Here is a 19,640-nt window from a genome sequence, read left to right as displayed (position 1 = left end):
TAAAGATATTCTAGCAGACACTCATGCATACAACGACACAGCCAAGCAAACACTGATGCATACGCTACTATAACCAGTCACACATGTATACATATGGCACCACACCAAGGCACACACTGATACATACAGTGACACTCAAGCACAGACTAATGCGTACAGAAACCCATTTGCGCATGCACTGATGCACAGACTAACAAATGCAACAACACACTGATGAATACAGTCACAGATCTAGTCAGACACTAATGCATACACTGAAAGATCCAGGAACATATTGATACATACACCTACAGATCCAGCCACACAGTGATGCATACACTGACACAGCCGGGAATACACTGTTGCTTTCACTAAGACAACCAGTCACACACTGATAGATACACTACCACACTAAGGCACACATTTATGGATACCGACACATACTCAGGTACACAGTAGCTCATACTGAAACATATCCATGTAGACACTGATTTATACATTGACACACCTGCGAACATACTTATGCATACACTGACATAGCCATACACACGATGATGTATAGAGTAACCCATTTATGGACAAAGTTATCCATACACTACTACATCCAGAGATGCACTGATGGATACTGCCACACATCCAGGGGCTTACCATGAAAATGCTGACAGATCCAAGCACACACTAGTTGTAGGAAACTGGCACTTGTTGCAGTTATCCCCACACACACTTTTTGCCTGATATTGATGCTGACTTGACTGAGTGTGTGCTGGGATCCTGCTAACCAGGCACCAGCACCAGTGTTTTGTCCCTAAAAATGCACCATTGTTTCCACAATTGGCACACCTTTGGCAGACAGATAAGTCCCTTATAAAAGGTACCAGTATTACCAAGGGTCCTGTGACCAGGGAGGATCCCTAAGGGGTGCAGCATGTGTTGTGCCACCCTAAGAGACCCCTCACCTAACATAAGCACACTGCCATTGCAGATTGTGTGTGCTGGTGGGGAGAAAAGGCAAAGTCGAAAAGACATTGTAAGTGCAGTGTGGCCATATTAAGTATATGGTCTGGGAGTTTGTCATTATGAACTCCACAGTTCCATAATGGCTTCACTGAATACTGGGAAGTTTGGTATGAAACTGCTCAGCACAATAAACCCCCCACTGATGCCAGTGTGGGATTTATTAAAAAATGTACACAGAGGGCATCTTTGAGATGCCCCCTGTATTTTACCCAATCCAATAGTATATGACTGACTGGTCTGTGCCAGCCTGCCATCAGTAGGCAGGTTTCTGACCCCATGGGGTGAGGGCCTTTGTGTTCTCTGAGGCTAGAAACAAAGACTGCTCTGGGTGGAGGTGCTTCCCACCTACCCCCCTGCAGGAACAGTAACACCTGGTGGTGAGCCTGAAAGGCTCAGGCCTCGTGTTACCGTGCCCCAGGGCACTCCAGCAGGAGGACAAGCACCCACTTTTGGGGCCAGTTCGTCTGGAAACTTAAGAAAAACAAGGAAGAGTGACCATTTCAGCTGGGACCACTCCCAAGGTGTCCAGAGCTGAAGTGACCCCCTCCCTGCGGATTCCTCCATCTTGGTTTAGAGGACAGGGACCAATAGGGATAAGGATAGGAATGTGCCCCCTTTCCCAAAGGGAGTGGACACAAGGAGGATGTAGCCACCCTCAATCATTGGCTACTGCCCTCTGACCTCTGTACCACTCCTAATTCCTGTATTTAAGCATTTTCCTGAACCCAACTCACCAGATTCCTGGCAACCTTCAAGAAGAAGAAGGACTGCTAAGCTGAATCCAACAGCAGAGAAGAAGGAAGATGACAACTGCATTGGCCTCAGCCCTACCGGCCTGTCTCCTGCTTCAGAAAACCTGTGAAAAGACCAGCGACGCGTCCAGCGGGCCCAGCGACCTCTGCCAACTCCAAAAGTCTGCCCTGCACCCAAAGGCACCAGGAACTCCAGAGGACAGCGGCTCTTTCTAATGAAACCTACAACCAAGGACTACCACCTTACTCCAAATGCGTGTCCGTGTCCAGGTGGTCCACCCAGCAAGAGAGGGTCCCCAGGCGATTGTGAGCAAGTGCCCACCCTGGGTTGACCTCTCCGCGCCTCCACAATGACACCTCAGAGGGAATCCCGAGGACCCCCATGACTGCGAACCTCCGGACTAAAATCTGACACCTAAGAACACACTACACCCGCAACCCCCAGGCCTTCGAGAAACTGACCCCTCGGGTGCCTCAACGTTCAGCAGGCGGATCTCCTCCCTGTCTGACCAGTGGTGTGCCCGAGACACCCCCCTGGACTTCGCCTGCAGCTTCTGAGTGACACCTGGAGTCTCCTCATAGACCAGATTTGAAAACGCGGCATCCTGTTTGCACCCTGCACCTGGCCGCCCCTGTGCCGTGGAGGTTGTGTATTTGGTGCCTACTTGTGGCCCCTCCAGTGCTCTTCTAATCCCCCCTGGTCTGCCCTCCAAATCACGGGTACTTAGCTGCTGGCTAACCTGATTCAGAGTAACTCCTGTCTCCATAGCAGCCCACATTAAATTGGCTCAACTTTGACCTCTGTACCCGGCTCTAGGAAAGTACCCTCTTTTTGGCATGTTACTCAAATTTTTGCCTGATGTCAGTGTGTTTGGCTGTGTCACTGGGATCCTGCCAACCAGGACCCCAGTGCTTGTGCTCTCTCTATCTCAAATTTGCCACTACATACTGGTAATCCAGTATTTCATCCCAAATTGGCATACTGGTCACCTCTTATAAGTCCCTAGTAAGTGGTACCTAGGTACCCAGGGCATTGGGGTTCCAGGGGATCCCTATGGGCTGCAGCATTACTTCTGCCCCCCATAGAGAGCCTAGGCAAAGGCTTCTGCAGGACCGCCATTGCTGCCTGCGTGAAATGGTGTGTCGTAGTTTGGACTCTTGCTCTGAGCAAGACTGCTGGTTTAAGGATGACAGTACTTTTGTTTGTAGGCGACTGCATCTTTCCTCCAACAAGTCACAACAACAGCACCTCACCGGAAACACAATAGTAAAAGGTGATTTATGGCAGCCGTTTACGCATGGACTCGAAAATAAGATATCTCAGGGAGTGTTGTGGTTAAAACGGAGATTACCCTTTTCTCACAGATATATTATGTCTCACACAAACACAGGCAATGACACAGGTGCAGTAAAGTTACAATAGTTTTTATTTAACATAACTGCAATTTGCGATAAGTTGCATGGGCTGCAATGATTAGGATAATGAATTAAGCAAGAAACAGTATTGTGAAGACGAGAGTCATTATTACAAAGACCCCCACCATCTTGCAATACATAGAAAAGATATATGAGATGTAATATGCCCTAATACCCTAATGTGAAAAGTCCTAACCTCCTACCCAAAGGAGAGCTGGGTTTGTTAAACCTAATCTGCCAGTGCCATGTCCATAGGAGGAGCGCCCAACCCTCGTTACCTTGGAATGAGGTCTCTGTCTCAGACTCTGCAGGGACACGAAGACTGGGTCAGCGTCAAGACGACTGCAACATCGGTATCAGCGATGGTGGTGATGCCCTCTGGTCGGAATCCCTCCGATTATCTGTCTAAAGTGTGATGTATTTATACAGATCTACAAGGTCCCCTGACGTAGGTGTGTTCCTAAACAATAGATAACAGACATGCTTGGGACGGCAATTAATATCAACAATCCCTCGAAATTATAGAGAGGGAAAATCCCTAAGTGTGAACACCTACTGTTTGTTTGTCTTTGATGCTTGATCTTGACGCCTCGGCGCGGTGACACTGATAATGTGACCCATAACAAGTGGCCTAACTATAAACAAGGCAGCCATCTTAGAAGAAATAAATAATTAAATGGGCTAAGACAGAGCAAGCTAAGTAGGTTAAAAGTCACTAGGTGACGGGGGCACGAGTCTACAAGCAAGAGGCTAAGCTAACTTCTGTTATCCCATTAAAATGAACTAGGATTCACTACAGGTGCATTCACCCTTTCCCAGCCATTTTCACTGCACTAGGTCACTTATAAGTCACCTACATGTCAGGCCTTCTAACCCTGAAGGCTGGGTGCAAAGTACATGTGTGTGAGTGCAACCCTGCACTAGCAGAGGTGCCCCTACACTGTCCAGGACCATTTTCCTAGACTTTGTGAATGCCGGGACGCCATTTTATGCGTGCACTGGACATAGGTCAGTACCTATGTCCAACTTCATAATGGTAACTCTGAATATGGCCATGTAAGGTGTCTAACACCTGGGAATTGTACCCCAATACTGATTCTAATATTGATTTTATAATTCCATGCACTCTGGGGGCTCCACAGTGGACCCCAGTACTGCCATACCAGCCTTCTGAGGTTTTCCAGGTAGCCCCAGCTCCTGCCACCTCACATGTAGGTTTCTGCCCTCCTGTTGCTCAAGCAGTTTGAGATCAGGAAACAGCAGAACAAAGCAATTCCTTTGGGAGAGGGTGTTCCACCCTCTTCCTTTGGAAATAGGTGTTACAGGCATGGGAGGGGTAGCCTCCCAGAGCCTCTGGAAATGCTTTGAAGGGCACAGATGATACCCTCCTTGAATAATCCAGTCGAAACCGGTTCGGGGACTACCAGTCCCTGCTCTGGTGTGAAACTGGACAAAGGAAAGGGGAGTGACCACTCCCCTGTCTATCACCACTCCAGGGATGGTGCCCAGAGCACATCCAGAGTGTCCCTGGGTTTTGCCATCTTGGATTCCAAGGTGGTGAGGCACTCTGGGAGCATCTGAGTGGCCAGTGCCAGCAGGTGACGTCAGAGCCCTCCCCTGATAGGTGCCTACCTTTCTAGCTGACCAATCCCCCTTTCAGGGCTATTTAGGGTCTTTCTCCTGTGAGGTTCCTCAGATTCGGATTACAAGGCTCCAGCAGGAATCCTCTGCATCTTTTACTGACGGAACTTCATCTGAACCCTCCAGGAACTCTACAAACTGCACCAGAAGTAGCGAAGGAATCTCCCTTGAAGTGAAGGAGTCACTTCTCTGCTTCAGCAGGCACCCGTCTGCAGCGACAACCGGTGACATGGGTCCCCTCTCCTGATGATAAGCATGGATCCAGCAACACAGGTGGTCGACTGAAGTGACCATGACTGACGAACGGTCCAACCGTCCAACTTTGGTGGAGGTAAGGGCTTGCCTCCCCACACAAGACAGTACCTGTATGCACCACATGATTTGCAGTTGCCAAGGCTTGTGTGAGACCTTCCACAAAATTCTTTGTGCGCAGCACAGCTTAGGTCCCTAGCACTCCAACCTGCGATGCACAGCTTCCTGAGTGGTTCTCTGGTGGTGTGGGATCCCTTTGTGTTGTGCTGCATGGGCCTCAATTTGCACCTTTTTTGTCTCCATGCTGTGGGACTCCTGTGCAAGCTGCCTGGTCTTCTGGGGGCTCTCTGAGTTGCTCAGAGCCCCCTTTGTCTTTCCCATGGGGGTAGAGGCCACCAGGTCCCTCCTGGTCCCAGGCAGTGTGATTTTTGGCTAACAGTGTGCTTTGCATGTGCCAAGGCTTGTTGGCGGAATCCAGCGATGCCAACCAGACTGGAATCTTCCGTCCAGCGTGGGACATCATGCGCACCAACCAGGAACACACATCCATCTTCTTGGGTGCAGTACTGACTGTTCTTCCTTATTGATGGTTCTTCTTTTGCACCTTCATCCGGGTTAGCAGGGGCTCCTGTTCTCTCTAGACTCTTCAGTGCTTCTTGGACTTGGTCCCCTTCTTCCACAGGTCTTCCGGTCCAGGAATCCATCGTTGGTGTCTTGCGGTCTCTTCTGGTTCTTGCATTATCTTCTATCATGACTTCTTGTGTGTTCTAGGAAACTTACTGTGATTTACTCCTGTTTTCCTGGGCTACGAGGTGGGTTCTATTACTTACTTTTGGTGTTTTCTTATGCTCCCAGTGCCCCTCTACACACTATACTTGCCTAGGTGGGAGACTGACTTTCGCATTCCACTGGTTTGTGTACCCTATTGTGATTTTCACTATTTGCACTGTTTTCTAACTGTTTTTACAGCTATTTCTGCATTCTAGTGTGTATACTGTGTATATTACTTACCTCCTAAGGGAGTATAATCTCTGAGGTATTTTTGGCATTGTGTCACAAAAAATAAAGTACCTTTACTTTTGTAACACTGAGTATTTTCTTTCATGTGTGTATTACTTACCTATTTCAAACAAAGTACTGTTGATACCTGTGTGAAATACGAAACTTTGAAGGTACTTACCTGCAACTTGAATCTTGTGGTTCTAAAAATAAATTAAGAAAATATATTTTTGAAATATAAAAACCATTGGTCTGGAGTTAAGTAACTGAGTGTGTGCTTCGTTTATTTTCTCTGTGTGTACAACAATGCTTTGTACCACCCTCTGATAAGCCTAACTTCTCGACCACACTACCTCAAAAGAGAGCGTTAGTATTATCTATTTGGCCTCTGTTAAGTCTCTGAGGAATCCCTGTACTCTGTGCACACTATATCTCACTTTGAAATTATATATACAGAGCCAGCATCCTACACTGATGCATAGACTTACAGATCCAGACACACACTGACACATACACTGATGTATTCAGTGACACACATAGTGACACACTGATGGATACAATACCACACCCAAACACACACTGATGTATACACAGACACACCCAGGGACACACTAATGCACACTCCAACATATCCACGCACACACTGACTTTTACAGTGACACACCCAGGGACACACTGATGCATACACTGTCACACCCAGGAACATACTGACGCGTACACTGACACAACCATTCACACAATGATGCAGACAGTTACTCATTCATGGACACACTGATGCATACATGGCCAAATCCAGACACACTCTAATGAACACACTGACACAACCAGGGGCACACTCATGCAGATGCTGACAAATCAAAGCAGAAGTAGAGCATACACACTATGCATACAATGATGCAGACACTAACGCATACATGGACTCACTTATGTATACATGATCACATCCAGATACACTCTAATGAACACACTAACACAACCAGGGACAAACTCATGCAGATGCTGACAAATCAAAGCACAGAGTAGTGCATACACTTAGAGATCCAGGCACACACTGAAGCATACACTCACACAGCGAGGCGTATACTGTTGCACTGATTGACACACCCAGTCACATACTGATGTATACACTATCCCACCCAGGCACACACTGATGCAGACATGGACCCATCCAGGGACACACTGACACATACAATGACATAGCCAAGGAACATACTGATGGATGCACTGACACAGCCAATACACACTGGAGCTAGTGAGACACTGATGCATTCACTGACAGACCTAGGGACATACTGATGTATTCACTGACACAGCTATGTACACCCTGATACATAAACTACAAAAATAAGAACACAGACACAGCTCTCCGTAGTAAATATGGTGGCTCTAAAAAGTTGAAGTTTTAACAAAGAAAAACTTTTAAAAACATTTTTAGAAGTAGTTTTTGAAATAGAAATGGCTTACAAAAACAACTTTTATAAACAAAAAAACGATATGCAAAACTGTTGCATTGTCAAAAAACGTGTTTTGCAAACTGAAAAATAAGTAAAACAAATTAACAGTGGTGGCTCTACACTTTTTCAAGCATGTCGGTTATGTCTGCATTTTAACAACAAGTTCCTAGCTTTTGTCTCAGTAGTGGGGATGGCGAACTACCACTGCATATCACTTCCCCTTCTATGACCTCCATGCACTTCTTCATCCTGTTCCTCCATACTTTTGGATGTACGAGGATCTACTCCTTCTGCCATTTGGAATCTCAAATACCAGATGCACCCTTCTTTACCAAGAGATAACAGAAAACTGTTGGGTGTAGTTTCTTTCAAATGTTGGGTGTGGTTCTTATGAACCAATGGATAGCTTGGAATATAAATTTTTTTCTTCTGACTTTGCAGATTCCTCGTATTTTCGAAGTGCATTAATTCTATATAAATAAATAGTACAAGGTTTATGAGGTGTGGAATATATATAATTTTATATTATACTTTAATCTACATAGTATTACATGCAAAAAGACATTTAAAACATAAATCTGTGAATCTGCTGATCAGAATTCCAAGTAACACGTGGTTGGAGGAAAAACCATAGAGTTCATTAACACAGCAGAATGCGGGTCCACGTAAAATATACGGATCCAAATTTTTTTCACAAATGAAAACCTACTTAGCTATGCAATAAATCTCTATCATATTATAACATTTAGTAAAAATAAACTTTATTGCTTTTACATACTATTTGCAATACCTTTAACTTACTTACTATTTTTAAACAAGCTAATGATACAGAATACATTATATCAGTACATGATGATCATATAATTTCCAAAAAATAAATCAAAAGCTGCCACAATATTTTTCATGACCACAGCAAATACATTTAGAAAAAAAAGTCAAAGGTTACACCGGGGGTTCTAGTTAGGATTTTTTTGGGGGAAAAAGCATAGAAATTCGTTGAAAGACTCAGAGGTTACAGGGACATTAAAGTTAGGAGATAGAATTAAGAAAACTATAGAAATTCACTGAAAAAATCAAAGGTTACAGGGACGTTATAGTTAGGAAATAGAATTAAGAAATCATAGAAATTCACTGGAAAAAAAACAAAAGTTACAGGGACAAAATAGTTATGTTCTGAATGTTAGGTTAGGTACAAAACCTAAGGAATTCAGCAGTTATAGTTACCTGAGCTAACTATAACTTGTGGTCCTGTAATGCACTGCTAATGGCCTCACATATTACATCACTCATGACATCGGCAGTGACATCACTGATGACATCATCCACACAAACACTCACCCACTCATTTGCTCATACAAACTTGTATACCCACACACACACCTATACTCACATACTTATTCACAGATGTATAAAACTAGGGTTATACAGACACTCATTCAGTCAAACAGCCACTGACACAACCACTCAGCCACCCATACAGTACTAACTGATGTAGTCACACACTGTAGGAAAGTACCATCTTGCCTGGCATGTTACCCCCATATTTCACTGTATATATGTTGTTTTAGTGTATGTGTCACTGGGACCCTGCCAGCCAGGGCCCCAGTGCTCATAAGTGTGCCCTGTATGTGTTCCCTGTGTGATGACTAACTGTCTCACTGAGGCTCTGCTAACCAGAACCTCAGTGGTTATGCTCTCTCTGCTTTCTAAATTGTCACTAACAGGCTAGTGACCAATTTCACCAATTCACATTGGCATACTGGAACACCCTTATAATTCCCTAGTATATGGTACTGAGGTACCCAGGGTATTGGGGTTCCAGGAGATCCCTATGGGCTGCAGCATTTCTTTTGCCACCCATAGGGAGCTCTGACAATTCTTACACGGGCCTGCCACTGCAGCCTGAGTGAAATAACGTCCACGTTATTTCACAGCCATTTACCACTGCACTTAAGTAACTTATAAGTCACCTATATGTCTAACCTCCACCTGGTGAAGGTTGGGTGCTAAGTTACTTAGTGTGTGGGCACACTGGCACTAGCCAAGGTGCCCCAACATCATTCAGGGCAAATTCCCCGGACTTTGTGAGTGCGGGGACACCATTTCACGCGTGCACTATACATAGATCACTACCTATGTATAGCGTCACAATGGTAACTCCGAACATGGCCATGTAACATGTCTAAGATCATGGAATTGTCACCCCAAGGCCATTCTGGCATTGGGGAGACAATTCCATGATCCCCCGAGTCTCTAGCACAGACCCGGGTACTGCCAAACTGCCTTTCCTGGGGTTTCACTGCAGCTGCTGCTGCTGCCAACCCCTCAAACAGGTTTCTGCCCTCCTGGGGTCCAGCCAGGCCTGGCCCAGGAAGGCAGAACAAAGGACTTCCTCAGAGAGAGGGTGTTACACCCTCTCCCTTTGGAAAAAGGTGTCAGGGCTGGGGAGGAGTAGCCTCCCCCAGCCTCTGGAAATGCTTTGATGGGCACAGATGGTGCCCATCTCTGCATAAGCCAGCCTACACCGGTTCAGGGATCCCCCAGCCCTGCTCTGGCGTGAAACTGGACAAAGGAAAGGGGAGTGACCACTACCCTGACCTGCACCTCCCAGGGGCCCAGAACACTGGACTGCTCTGAGTGGCCAGTGCCAGCAGGTGACGTCAGAGACTCCTTCTGATAGGCTCTTACCTGGGTTACTAGCCTATCCTCCTTCCTAAGTAGCCAAACCTCCTTTTCTGGCTATTTAGGGTCTCTGCTTTGGGGAATTCTTCAGATACCGAATGCAAGAGCTCACCAGAGTTCCTCTGCACTTCTCTCTTCACCTTCTGCCAAAGGATCGACCGCTGACTGCTCAGGACGCCTGCAAAACCGCAAGAAAGTAGCAAAGACGACTACTGCAACCTTGTATCACTTCATCCTGCTGGCTTCCTCGCCTGTTTCCTGGTAGTGCGTGCTCTGGGGGTAGCCTGCCTCCTTCTTGCACCAGGAGCTCTGAAGAAATCTCCTGTGGTTCGACGGAGTCTTCCCCCTGCAACCGCAGGCAACAAAAGACTGCATCACCGGTCCTCTGGGTCCCCTCTCAGCACGACGAGCGTGGTCTCTGGAACTCAGCAACTCTGTCCAAGTGACCCTTACAGTCCAGTGACTCTTCAGTCCATGTTTGGTGGAGGTAAGTCCTTGCCTCCCCAAGCTAGACTGCATTGCTGGGGACCACGTGATTTGCAGCTGCTCCGGCTCCTGTGCACTCTTCCAGGATTTCCTTCGTGCACAGCCAAACCTGGGTCCCCGACACTCTAACCTGCAATGCACAACCTTCTGAGTTGTCCTCCGGCGTCGTGGGACTCCCTTTTCTGACTTCGGTTGGACTCTGGTTCACTCCTCTTATAAGTGCCTGATCCGGTACTTCTGTGGATGCTGCCTGCTTCTGTGAGGGCTCCCTGACTTGCTGGGCGCCCCCTCTGTCTCCTCATCCAAGTGGCGACATCCTGGTCCCTCCTGGAACTGACACACCCACTCATTTTTGGATACAGCCATTCAAACACCAACTCACTCTCCCATACAGTCACTGACAGAGTCACTTAGGTATACTTACAGCCATTCATACACTCACTGCCTCACCAATACAGTAAATGACTCACCAACTCACTCACCAATACAGTGACAGCCATTCACTTACACAGAGAACCACTCTCACACCCACTCACTCACCCGTACAGCCACTCACACACCCACTCACTCAACTAAATACAGCCACTCACACAGTCACTTGCTTAACCATACAGCTACTCACACATCCACTCTCTCTCCCATACAGCAAATGATTCAACCAATCATTCACCAATACACCCATTCACACATTGATACAAACACTTACACTTGCTTGATGATGTCATCAGTGACGTCATTTGAGATGTCATTAGTGATGTCACTGACCAAGTCATGAGTGATGTAATATGTAAGGTCATAAGCAGTGCATTAAGGAAGTGCAAGTTATAGTTACATGAGGTAACTATAACTGCTGATTTTCTTAGGTCTTGTCTGAGTAAATTCAGAATGTCAAGCACTTACGACCGTGCCTTCTAATATTTCGCAGTGCACTTGACTGTAAGTATGACATTGATAATGCTGTTGTTTGTGTACAGGGTACTTTCTGACATTTGGAAGGGAGTACCCTATACATAAAACACAAATGCCTAGAATTTCTCTTTGCCAGAATTGTTACTCCAACTCAATGTTGCATATAGCCAACAGACATAATTAGAAGTCACATATTTAAGATACTTGTAATAAAGTGAACAGTCCATCCTTCATATTGTCATAGAGAACGTTGTCCAAATAGTTATAAATCAGTCCAAGAGAATGGTTCTAATGGAGTCACACAACACTGAGTGATGGCCAAAGTAAAGTTAACATACACTTCTCACAATTATATTTATACACAATTATGGACATGATATTTAAGTTGCTTGAGATGTGACTCCCTCAGAGCATAATGGATATCCTATTTGCCTTACTAAGTGGACGGTATATCCATCACATTTGTAATGCCACAACATGTGATACAAACTCTATTGAACCTGGCCCTCTCTGCAGGGTCATCCCTGAGCTCTTTTGCCTTTTCCTTCCACTTTTTGCTGAATTCAATTTGTGTTGGCCTTAGGACTCTGATCATTTTATCACTGCTAACCAGTGCTAAAGTGCATCCACTCTCTGCCTAAAACATGGGATGATTCTTATATACCTAACTGGCATATTTATTTTACTTATAATTCCCTGGTTAAGTACACTACATGTGCCCAGGGTCTGTAAAATAAATGCTACTACTGGTCGTGCAGCACTGCTTGTGCCACCCACTTACATACCACTTTAAATCATGTCCTAGGCCTTCCATTATTCAGTGCCCCACTGGCATGTCGACGTGGCATTTAAAAGCTCCTTGCCAAGCCTTAAACACCTGTTATATTACATATAAGTTACCTCTAAGGTAGGCCCTAGGTAGCCCAGTGGGCAAGGTGGTATGTATGTAACTGGCAGGACATAAACTTTTACATTTTACATGTCCTCTCAAATTTGTTTTTCACTACGGTGAGGCCTACCCCTCCCACAGGATAACATTGGGGATTCCTTATTACATTTAATAAGTTGTAATTCCTGATTAAGAAAGAGTACAACTGTCATGGTTCGTACCTATGGAATTGTAATGATAAAACCTCTTTAAAGGTAAAGTCGGATTTATTGTTACAATTTTAAAAATGCCACTTTTAGAAAGTTGGCATTTTCTTGCTCTTAGCCTTCTGTGTCTGCAGCCTGTCTCCAATACACATCTGGGGTAGATTGACAGCTATGGTTGTGTATTCCCTCTAGACAGCCACACTCAATGGAAGCTTAGGTGTGAATTGATGGGCCCTGATGTGCATTAACTGATTTGATGGGGTGATGGAGCTAAGCACAGCCTCACAACTACACCTGAATGAACAGTGCCATATCCATACACAAAAGGCCTACCAACCCTGTAGTGTCACTCCAGCCAGCTTGGAGCCAAGGGAAAACAGGAAGGGGTTTCCCTGCACTTCAAAGCTGCTTCCTAGAAGCTACTGCCACCTTTGAGAACCAGAGCACCAAAGCATAAATACTGGACGTTGAACACCACCGCTTCAATACGCTTCTGGACCTGTGGATACTCTGCCAGGAAGAAGGACTGTCACTCTGCTGGACTCTGCTGGACTCCTGCTCTGCTAATCTGCTGTCTGCTGCCCTCCTTGCCTGGTAGTGAGAAGTACTGGACCTGAATCTCTCCAACGCAGAACACAGTGACTCAAATGGCTTGCTGGCTTGTCCCCTGCTCCTCTGAAGTCTCAGGGACACAAAGACTTCCAACACAGCTGCTACAGACCCTCGACCCTTTAAACAGCTCCTGGCCCCCAAGAGGAGCTCCTCATGACTTGGGCCCTTGAAAGTTGTTTTGTTGCCCCTGAACTCAAGACTTTGGCTCTTTGTGACTGCGATCTGGCCCGCTAATACCAGAACCGTGATGCTCGCACAAAGAATCAGCATGAGCTACAACAAGTTTGTCTCTTAGCACTGCAAGCGTCAATGCTCAAGACTACAAGTCTCCAGCCTGCCTATCCACAACGCCCGGCCAACATTTCCCACCTATGGGCCAACACCAGCGACACTCTCCTTGTGACACTCTCCTTGCTCCCAGCGAACTTGCTCCCCACAAACGGGACTCTTGGCTCAGTTCTGAAAAGGTAACACTTCAGCTGGACATGTCTGGGACTGCATCGAACCCACTCTCTATCACAGTCAGCCTAAATGTTTGGATTTCACTCGGTATAGTATGACCAGATGACCATGGTTGGCCTCTATGCTTTTAGGCTTAATTTGTAAAAGTTCATATCTCAACTTCTACTTATTGGATTTATGTTGATTTGATCGTGTTTTACTCAGAAAATTAAGTTTGATTTGTCTAACCAGTGTCGTGTCTTTTTGCGTGGTGTTTTCACTGTTTTACTGTTTGCAGTGTCACACAAAATCTTTACACATTTCAGGTTAAGCCTGCTTGCTCTATGTAAAGCTACCAGAGGATGAGCAGAGGTTAATTTATGTTCTGTATCTGACTTAACTGGAATCAAATTGTGGTTCCTGCTTAGAAGGGATGCATATCTCTGCCAACCAGAATCCAAATTTCTAACAAACTCAAACAGGCTCCTTGTTTGATAAATAAAAATCTTATCATATATACACATTCATGTTGTAAGAATTGTGATGTTTACCATAACATGTATAGTAACATTTTTGACTTACTTTTCTCTCTATAGGCCAGCCCCCACAGTAAGAATAAGATCTCACAGGTATTTTCTACCAGAGGATCTTCAGGCAGCAGCATCCACTGGCAGACACATTAGAGGACTCGTGATGGTGGAGCAATGAACCAGCCTCATTGCATCACACCAAATATGGAAGGTCTTCCCAGGAGGAAAAGTGGGTTCTTTGGTCACTGGCTATCATGACGTGGCTTATTATTGTAGTGCTCTGCCCCGACTTGGATGGGGAACTGAAGGCCATGGAGCAGCAACAAGGGGGTTAGTTAATTTAGAAGGAAAAATATGTATTTTGTTCCTAACCCTTCTTTGCAGTTTTCAGATTGTAATATAAGGTCTAAAAATTCAATGATACACTAATGTTCCTATTGTAAATCCATATGATATAATAGACTTTGGCCCTGATTTTGAATTTGGAAGATGGTTACCGCATCGCAAAAACACCAGATAGCCTGTCCACCTTATTACAAGTGCTATTATACATCATGTATTTGTAATAAGTAAGGTGTATGTGATATCCGGCATGTTTGTGATGAAGTAACATAACTGTAAAACTATAAATCAGGCACATTCTTGATAAGGTCTTTGTAACTTTACAGATGGGATATCTGCAGCATCACTGATTATGCCCTCATAAAGCTTACAAAATATCCTTTCATCAAGTGGTTTACAAGATTCACACTTCGGTGGTTCACATAAAAAAGTTTTGTTTTTGCTCATAGTGCTATTAAGCATGTGTTGCCACTACTGTGCTACTGATAATATTTTATAACATGGAGAGTGACCCCTAGGGCTTTACTTCATGCTGCATTTTGTATTGGACATCCAGATCCTGGGTAAGAGAATTAACATGTAAGACCTGTCAGTCATAGGGTAGTCTTCCCTCAAACGTTTTGCATCACTCCTCCATTTTTGCTATTCTCACTCTGTTGGCCTTAAGACTTTACACACTTTACCACTGCTAACTAGTGCTCCTTTAAACATGGTGAACAATTAGTACATTTGTAAGTCCCGCGAAAAGAGGTACCACATGTACCCATGGCCTATAAATTAAATGCTACTTGAGTGTAGCTGGCAGTTGGTCTTTTGTATATTACTTCCAGACAGTGAGACAAAGGGGGAATTGGTGTTGGCAGGGTGGACCATCTCTGACTTGATGAAGGGGGGGAGATGTCAGCTACCACACTTGCACATACCAATGGCCCTGGCCAGCACACTCACAGAGGGTTTTAAGACTAGTCATTTGTGTCCCCAGACAAGTAGGGGCCATTGCAGGGATGCAGGAAATTTCAATCACCTCTGAGGATGGAAACTTCCCGAACCTTCTCCTACTTCAAAGTGGCCCCAGGTACAAATAGTGGACTCTGGATTCAGCTCCTCAGTACATCTCTGGATCTGTGGAAGGCTCAGGACTACTGTGCTGGTTCTGCCGTCCTGCTTCCCTCTTATCGGAGTGAAAAGGACTGGACCTGCATCTTGAACGCAGGACCACCAAAGTGACTCCACAGGCTAGTTGACTGGCCTCTTGATCAGAGCCTTAGGGATGGAAAAGACTTCAAGCACATTGAACCTAGCATCTGGCCTCTGTCTGTGGTGAATATTGCCCCCCCAAGTGGTGCCACTCCAGTCCTGGACCTTTGGAAGATGCCTGTATGTACTCTGCCAGTCTGGCTGTGGTAGTTTAGATGCAACCAATGCAGCACAACGCATCTCTTCTCATCTCTGCATCAGAACCGCAGCTGCGCAACACATCCCTGATGCAGGACCTCACATTACAGCCCCGGAGCTACTCAGAACTGCTTTGATTCAGGCCATCTCAATGTAGCCTTCATTGACTGTATCCTTGACAACTAAGCAGGACCTTGCTTTGCAAGCCCGGTTGACGACTTCATCTGAACCAATAATGTGTGACGTATCTCCGATAAAGGAATTTGCAGGAGCCTGCAGCTTCTTGGGACTGTAGTTTCACAACGCATTCTGGACTTGGGACCTTGCACCCAGGATTGAAGGTACGGTACTGTGGACCTAACCTGGTCCATATATCCGGCCTGCACTCCATCACGGTAGGCCTGAACTTGTGATTTTCTTCCACAACAGCAGATAACCACAGGTAGCGCTTTGTCTTTTGAGCCACTGTTTTCACTTAAATCTTTAAAATTGTATATCTCAGATTCTACTGATTGTGATTTTGTCATTTGAGTTCCATCTATTAAATTATATATCTATTCTAAATTGGTGTTGGAGGTTTCTAGTATTGTGCTTTCACCTTATTACTGTTTCAAGGGCTGCATAAATATTTTACACATTGAGGATACGTTAAGACTGATTGCTTTTGTGCCAAACTACCACAAGGTTAAGCACAGGTTAATTTGGGGTTTGTTTGTGACGTCACACTGACGGGAATTGTGGCTGCTGCTTGAGTAGGGTTTCACCCCCTCAACCAGTAACCCAATTTCCTACAGAATGCACTACTGTTCCAAAGTTGGTTATTGGCTACGAGTACACGCCCTGAATGGAACTTTGCTGGGAACAATATTTACAAGTAAAAATACAACAATATGTTTTGATTTGCAAACATAGCAGAACACCCATACACCACTTTCCAAGTGCATTAAAGCATATTTAATTAGTAATGTGCTGGCGAAAATATGTCACATTAGTGACTGAGTATCCCCTTAATCAAACTGCATAGATGTATCAGAGTGTTTGAGATTTGATAACAATTGTGCATACAGAAGGAGTTTTTTTAGCATTGTTTGAGATTGGTTCATTAATAGACATTGGGCATGTGTTTGAGTTTCGCAGATGGGTAGTCTGTCTTAAAAATGACAGATATACCATCCTCCTTATTACAAGTGCTATTTCATATATTACACTTGCATTAAAGTGGGCAGGGTATTCATGACATTACTCTGTCCCAAATGTGAAGGACATCCCGCTCGCCGTATTACGAGTTCCATAGGATATAATGGACTCATAATTCGGTGGGCAGGATATCCGTCACATTTGGGATGGAGTAATCCCCTCTGCAAAGTCGTAATCAGGCCCTATGTGTCATTCGTTGAGATTACTAAACTAAAATGTATTCTTTTTGACCTCTTCGATGTGTGTACCTTTTGTTATCTACCTCTGCAGTATGCACACACATTGCGGGACCAGAAAGAGGGCAACTGGGAGGCAGAAAGTGACACCTCCAGCACCAACGGACCAAGAGACCCAAGGACAATAAGGGAGATGGGAATCATGAGGCGGCCACTACAACATCAGAATCTGAGGCCTCCTACTCTGACAAGCCCCTCACATTGAAAGTCAAAACAACATTGGCCACAACATATGTTCCTGTGATTTCCACCACTACTCCCACCACCACCCTCCTCTCTCCTCTCGGCCTGATATAAAGGTAGCACACTGTCAGTAAGCTGGCTGGGGTCTGCTTCGCCCCAGGCACCAATTCACTGACCTCCATTTCGCCAGCACTGGTGACAAAGAAACAGGGCAGATGGCACTGTAGCATGCTGCCATTGTGCCAGTCAACAAACCTCTCAAGTTACAGACTTCCTAGATGGCATACACTGTGCCATATCTGACTCAAAGAGACTTCCTGCACCTGCTAGTGCCCTGGTACACCTGTTGCTATTCCTTTTTCTGCCCCATTCCAACCTCTGCCCTCTTCCACTATCTGACCCCATTCAATGCCCTACCCAGGTCCAAAGTCCAACCCAATTTATCCTGCTGCCACAAACCCTCCACCTCCCTCCACTATTCCAACTGCCCTAAATTACCCCATGACTTAAAACACTCCCACCCCCCAAACCTCACCATTCCCATCACCATTCGTGCCAGCCCCCCAGAAAATTCTCGAAATCCCAACTCATCCTTAAAAATAGATGCCTTGAAATCCATGTCATCCAAGAGGAATGAGAGCCCCAAAAGGAGGACACGATTAATGAGATGTAGAGGCAAGATGAAGGCCTGAAGCCTAGAACTCGGACTGTGGTAGGGCAATATTTTTTTCCCCCAACCAGTTTTTAAAGACTTTCTGCAAGACCTTTGTTGTCCCTTTATATTTTATTTTTATAAGTTACAGTTGAGCATTTTGTGTCTGTTGTTTATCTGTAAATAAATGTGGTTTTGTAAAGTTACGTAATGTTTGCCATACATGACTGTTTATTTCAATAGGTTGAATTTTATGTGTGTTGCATTGTGGGAAAAGCAGTCCATTCCTTTTCCTATGTGTGTTAAAGGACGTCAGTGTGGTGATGTGGGACCATGGGGCCTGTGGCATTCATAGAGCTAGTGTGTGTGACTCCATTTAATTTAATTAGTTTGGGGATTAAAAGTAGGGAAACCTTCAGATATTGGGGTGTACATGCAAGTACATTATATACAATACGTATGCCTAGGTGCAGTATAGGAGTGCAAAGTCCGGCATGTGAGTGTCTAACCTGCCTTTGATATTATGGGCCAGATTTAACATAATACATCTGTGGCTAGATTGTGGAAATAACTGCTTGGGTACATGCCTGAATAATATGATTGTGGTGTGTATGTAAAGTGGGATCAAGTGTAGGCTCAGAATAGTTGTTTAATTTATTTTGAAACGTATATTATAGATATACTGTGGATGTATCATAAGAATGCATTTCTGTTTTACGTTATGTTATGTGATGTGTATTTCTACAGTGCAGAACTCACTTGGGAGAGTATCCTGGTGCTGAACGTATGTGACATATTTTTATCTGATGATGCAGAATAATAAAAAATGTGTATTTACTTACTGACTTGAATTGTTAGGGAGGGGTAAAAATGCATTAGGTGTGAATTCAATAAGGAGGTTGTGTGAACCATGGCACATTGTTGCTAGGTTTGGCTTCTTAGACATAAAATTAAGTTTAGTGCCATTGACAGTTAACATAATGCATTTAAAATAGTCTACAATGTAGTAACTACCTTCTGTTTTATTATGCATTGTGTTTTTGTTCATCCACCGCTGCCAGATAGAGTCCCAGGGGTTGGAGTGGCATAGCATGTTGACTGAGTACGTTTTGTGGTTGTAGTGGGCGGAGTTTGGCTATGCGCGCTCTTTTTCTCAACGCAGGTGTGGAGGATCAACAATGATGTTTCCACTGATGGAAATTATACTCTAACTACAGTGGACAAAGCAGGGTCTTTCCTTTGCTACCTTTGTTGTGCCTTGGGTCTACTTCCATCAATGGATCAAGGAAAATGCAGCGGGTGCGACGGATGGTTGAGGGTGGACAGGCCTTTGTCTGTTCTATGGCCATAGTCTAAATCTGACAGATGGA

At 44.9% G+C, this 19,640-nt stretch overlaps 1 long non-coding RNA gene across 1 annotated transcript in view; it reads left to right on the top strand.

Moving 5' to 3' along the window:
* LOC138247454 (uncharacterized) overlaps positions 1 to 18,476 on the top strand; it is a 51,425-nt gene extending 32,949 nt beyond the window's left edge. Inside the window, exons 3-4 of the long non-coding RNA XR_011194509.1 lie at positions 14,332 to 14,595; positions 17,470 to 18,476. This is a non-coding gene — a long non-coding RNA (uncharacterized lncRNA). The remainder of the gene's footprint in view (positions 1 to 14,331; positions 14,596 to 17,469) is intronic.
* Positions 18,477 to 19,640: the final 1,164 nt, after the last annotated feature.

The sequence above is a fragment of the Pleurodeles waltl genome, chromosome 7 (assembly GCF_031143425.1).
Source record: "Pleurodeles waltl isolate 20211129_DDA chromosome 7, aPleWal1.hap1.20221129, whole genome shotgun sequence".
Classification (NCBI taxonomy): domain Eukaryota; kingdom Metazoa; phylum Chordata; class Amphibia; order Caudata; family Salamandridae; genus Pleurodeles; species Pleurodeles waltl.
The sequence above is the reverse complement of the archived record's forward strand: the minus strand, read 5'-3'. Positions and strand labels throughout refer to the sequence as shown.